The 5777-nt window shown below is 43.1% G+C and overlaps 1 long non-coding RNA gene across 1 annotated transcript; it reads right to left on the reverse strand.

The window, feature by feature from the left end:
- Nucleotides 1-3738: 3738 nt before the first annotated feature.
- On the reverse strand, nucleotides 3739-5058 carry LOC117128500. The gene is made up of 2 exons (XR_004451809.1): nucleotides 3949-5058; nucleotides 3739-3842 (listed from the first exon to the last, which is right to left on the reverse strand). It is a non-coding gene; the product is annotated as an uncharacterized LOC117128500 (long non-coding RNA).
- Nucleotides 5059-5777: the final 719 nt, after the last annotated feature.

Here is a 5777-nt window from a genome sequence, read left to right on the forward strand (position 1 = left end):
TCAAGCGTTTTGTGGCCATGAGTAAGAGTAATCCGTAACCCCCCCTCCTTCTAGCGCCAAACTGTGGGAACCGAAATTCGCACTGTCGATTTCCGTTTAAATAAGGAAACTAGGAAAACCCTAATTTCCCAGAGGTCCCGGATCTCTGCGAGAGCCAACGACAAGTGATCGAATATATGCGGAAATCATGAAAAGATAACAAACGAGTTTAGAGAAAACAGTAGATCTTATTTCGAGTCCGCGTAAGAGCGTTGCGATCATTACAAGAGAATACAAAGGCTTTGGCCGCAGGGGCCGTCAGCGAGTTACCTAGTTCTAGCAACATAAAACCCTAATCCTAGTTGAGTCGCAGCTCGATAACAAAGGACGAAAAAGATATCTAAAAGGCTTAGATTGATTTCGGACTGAACCTTGTTAAAGGCTGCCTACGTACCCCTTTCGAGGATCAAGCCGAACGTAGTTCAATTGATAGAGCTGGACAAGAGATCGAACTGCCTGGGCGAGTTCGTCTAGTAATTGAGTGCCAGTCATAGAAACCGAACTTGTCGAGAATAAGCCTAAAGTTTCTAAGTGCAGAGAATTCCGAATCTAAGAAGTTCTCTCTCTTGCTCCTCGCCTAGGACTCCTTATATACTAGCTCCAAGGTCGGTTTACGCTTTTACTCTTCTGCCCTTAAGCCGTCATAGCATAAAAATGGAGATATTCCATTTTTCCCGATCTTCACAATTATCTTCAAAACTTCCGTATTTATCCGCGGAAACTTGACATTTATCCTTCCTTGTAGACCAAGCGTAAACCAGGCTGTGGTTTACGGGCTTTTGATTAGGAAAATCGTAGGATGGGCCTCGAGTCGTGTTTTAGGTCCCTTTGGGCCGTCTTCCGACTCGACACGTTTACTACGAGTTTTCCGCGGTTTCTAATCCGCGAAGTTTGATCGATGAATTAGAATGGCGGGAAACATGGACTGAGCTTGCTACGGTCTTCGGGAGATAGCATTCGAAGGTTTTGACGAGAATGCAAGAACTGGTGTCGTATTGACGTTCGGAAAGGTTCAATCGCTACACAGCGACCGAACTTTGGCTCGAGCCCGGTCGCTTCGTAGCGACCGAGCGGGACGAGCGCTCGGTCGCTACGTAGCGACCGAGCTTGGCTGAGCTCGGTCGCTACGTAGCGACCGAGCGGGACGATCGCTACGTAGCGACCGAGCGGGACGATCGCTCGGTCGCTACGTAGCGACCGAGCTTTGGCTCGAGCTCGGTCGCTACGTAGCGACCGAGCGGGACGATCGCTCGGTCGCTACGTAGCGACCGAGCTTTGACTCGAGCTCGGTCGCTACGTAGCGACCGAGCTTTGGCTCGAGCTCGGTCGCTACGTAGCGACCGAGCGGGATGATCGCTCGGTCGCTACGTAGCGACCGAGCGGGACGATCGCTCGGTCGCTACGTAGCGACCGAGCTTTGGCTCGAGCTCGGTCGCTACGTAGCGACCGAGCTGGACGATCGCTCGGTTGCTACGTAGCGACCGAGCTTTGGCTCGAGCTCGGTCGCTACGTAGCGACCGAGCGGGACGATCGCTCGGTCGCTACGTAGCGACCGAGCTTGGCTCGGGCTCGGTCGCTACGTAGCGACCGAGCGAGACGGATGCTCGGTCGCTACGTAGCGACCGAGCGAGACGGATGCTCGGTCGCTACGTAGCGACCGAGCTTGGCTCGAGCTCGGTCGCTACGTAGCGACCGAGCTGTGTGCATGCTTGGTTGCCGCGTATCGATCGAGCTTGGCTTGTCCGCGGTCTGATTTCCATACTCGAGCTTGTCCGCGGCCGATTTGGATACATGTCCGTTGCCTTCGGACAATCGGTATTTAGTGGTTCGATTGAGATTTGGACGATATTTTACTGCAAGGCTCTTCGTAAAGATTTCTTTACGAAGATTACTTTTCGTAAAAACGGTTATGCTGATTTTTACGGACTTTCAGACAATGATTCCGTCGTGACCGATTTTGACCCCAACACTAGTTATCCTTGCGACTCATTTTGACTCGAAAAACATTTGAAACAAGTCCCATTCAAGCATCGTATAACCATGCTCTGATACCACCTTTGTGACACCCCCGATCGTAGATAACCGGAAATGACACGGTCGATGTTCCTTGATGGTCGATCCAAAGTTCTCAGAATACCTCCGATCGCCTTAGACCAACAACCAAAGAACACCAACGCTCCTATCGAATATCACTCTAGGCTTTTCAACCCGAAAAAGAAATATCCAATAGTTAGTTCGTCCGGACAAGGACTAATATCATATGGAACCCATACTTTAAAAAATCTTTATATATATATCATTTAAAAGCATCTTACAAAATTTGTTATAAATTAACCTCGAGGTTTTCGGTCTACAAATCTTATACATAAGATATATCAAAATGACTTTGCAAGGATAATAAAACTACCGCTGGCTAATGACGTTCCTTCCCGTCCTAGAGTAAGGTCTCCCGTCTACTGGTTACCTGCATAACAAATGAGTCATGAGTAACTAATTTACTCAGCGAGCCTAGTCCCGCACCCCAACATATATTAATAATATCTCAAGCAATCAACTCCATTTGTATGCAGTGGAAATATATTCCATATCTGGATATTTATATATAAGGACTATCCTTCCATCATTGTGAATCTAATCGTTTACCTCACTTCCTATTCCCGTATCTCATATCATTCATATAATCATATTTATATATATATATATATACCAGACCCGAGAAACCACAAAGGCTAAACGAGTCTAGCGAGTTAGCATCACCATCATCGCCATCAGATATTCAAAGATCGAACATCTAACGCTGCATGCAGTTACACGGCCTCCAGGGTGCGACCCCATCATCGTGTCTTCGTGACCTTGTTCCATATCGCAGGACCAATTCACGGTAATCATCATTCATACGGAAATATTTTGGAAGACAGGTTTATAATAAGACTTCACAAGATTAATACTTCCATACAATACATATGTATTAGTACTTGAGAACAAGTACTAAGGTTTGGAATAAACCTCTATGATCATTCATAAATATTTAATAAGTGTTTACACTAAGTAAACACCTTACCAATTCAATATTGATCAAGAGACAAAGCCTATCAATCATCTACAATCAGTACGTTCAATCAAGAAATATTTATTCACTATGCATCACTCATCTATCTAGACTCACCTTTGATTTCATGAGATTGGCTAGGAAGGACTAGACTCGAGCTCAAGCTAATCACATTCCACTTCTTCTTCACTTCCAGATTCAGAATAAACACAAGGCATGATCGGGCTGACCATTCCAATCTCCTCGGGTAACTGAACAAAACAAAGTTGTTGGAACTTAAGGTTCATCATTCCGGTTCAAGAAGAAACTCATCTCAGCTCATAACGTTTCAGTTTAGTTCCGCTAATATCAGTTTGGTACAAGACAAGTTCAGCTCTGGTCCTAAAAATTCAGTTAAACTCAGACTATATCAGTACATGACAATTTCAGACCATAGACAGCTCAGCTCAGATCAGTTGAGGACAAGATCAAATCAGTTTGGTTTAATTCAGACAATTCACATAAGTTCAGCTACTGGTTCTATGATACAAATTCAATCATACACCAACCAAGAGTGAACCATATATGAATTTAGACAACTGTTCCTGATAGGTTTATCAAGACACAGCACTTGGTTATCATCAAACAGAACTGAAACAGGAGACTGAAGCTTAACAAAAACTGATCTCATCAAACCCATAAGCTCTTACCGATTCAAATCAACAATCTTCTGAATTCAGATGGTACACAACTTATCATTGAAGCCACTCCTAACCTGATCAGTGCCATATCAAGCCAAGGTCGGATTCATTCAGACAAAGCCTCAAGCGTTTCCAAACCAACAGAACTTCTGACTGAAAACTGATCAAAATACATCTTACCGATCAAAACCAAAGGCTGAAGAACATGGGTGATTCTCAACTTCAGGACACCAAATCTCCAACTCTTTACCACATGAATACTCACTGATTAAAGTCACAAGATGGTGAGAAAGGGTCAGCCATGCTCACACTCCTCTTCTCTTATTTTTTTCTGAATTTTTCATGTATTTTCCTCACAGATTTTTCTCTCTTTCTTTCTCTCTTTCTCTCTGAATTTTTCTTTCTTGTTTCTGAGATGAATGAGCTCGACCATGAAGAGGACAAGGTAATAAATGACAGGGGAAACAGCAGGAGAAGAGTCAGCAAGAAGGGACAAAATTTTCAGATCAGTATGAGACATGTGGTGAGCTGAATCACACTTTCCTTCCCATGAAGTAATGTCATTTCCTTTCCATGAAGAAACTTCAAGCAGGTGTGCAACTCACATGACTTTAATGTAGCAAGCAAGCTGGAAGGTGCAAGTCACATGTTCAGGTTAGGAAGAAAGCAAGCAGCCAGGCAGCACATGACATGCACATGACTCGCAAGCAGCTGAAAGTATTCAAGACCAGTTTTCGATAAAATGTTTCCCATCCATCGGTTCTCGTACAGCTTAGAAAAAACTCGACCATAATAATTAACACTTGGTCAGAACTATTAAGAGTAGGTACTTTGGCCTCGAGATAATCCCATCAAGAATAATTCACGGGGTCGATTTTTATTTTTAATTCTTGTCGAACCAACTCCAAACTGGTCGAGCGGGATTTTTCTCGACCAAAATTATATCTGCTCGTGAGGGTTATTACATTCTTCCCTCCTCAAAAGAATTCGTCCCCGAATTCTGAAAACATAGATGTACACTCTTTACTGAACAGTCTCTGAAAGGAGTTATGGATATTAGCTCTTTCCTTATCTTAATCTTCCCATATCAAAACAACTCATGGTCGATCCCTTGATTACCCCAACCGATCCTTTCTTTCCTGAGCAGCCACTTTCAAGATAACCAAATTCTTTACTCTGCACAACTCTTGTCAACTGCGGTCTGCATACTTTTTCTAACAATCTTGTATCTGTAGACTATCACTTCTCAACCTTTTCTATCTGACTTTCTCCCATAACAGCAACATGAAATTTGGAACATTAGCTGATGTGCCATACGTGAAAGTAACATCTCCAGTCTGGTCAATGTTAACTTGATTAACCGTGCAACAATCAAACAAGAACATGCACGATCAATCAAATACGCACACTCACCCATTCCAAGAATGATTTCACTTACTGTATTCTTTACACTTCTGATCTATCTGAGACGCTCTTCATAATCTTCTGACTACTACTAGAACTCGGCAAGAAAGTGAGATCCCTAGGCTATTGCAGTGAATCCAAGTTGAACAAGAATATTGAACAGCTTACTTCTAGATAGCAATAACTCTTCCAATTCCTTAAGCGTAACTTCAAATTCTCTAGCTATCTGATTATTCACTGTATTCTGATCCTTGTCATCTTCTCTTTTCCCAATGATCAAGATAATGGAATACACATCTTCACCTTTTCCCAAAAGGTCTTCAACTCCCAAGACTGATACGAACGATGCTCCAATACTTGGTAGAATACCATTGTAGGCCAACAATAACTGGTCCTCTTCAAAAGACTTCTTTCCTTAATATCCTAATTGAGCTCGATAACTAGATAGCCAATCTCACTCTAGATAGAAACATACCGCTCTAACGGAAGTACTGAGGAATGGGGAAAGGCATACCATAAATTTTAACTGGTAGCCAATACTTCCACAAATAAGAACGGATACTTGAATTCACTAAAGTGAATCCTTTCTAATACTATGACAATGC

The sequence above is a fragment of the Brassica rapa genome, chromosome A09, assembly GCF_000309985.2.
Source record: "Brassica rapa cultivar Chiifu-401-42 chromosome A09, CAAS_Brap_v3.01, whole genome shotgun sequence".
Lineage (NCBI taxonomy): Eukaryota > Viridiplantae > Streptophyta > Magnoliopsida > Brassicales > Brassicaceae > Brassica > Brassica rapa.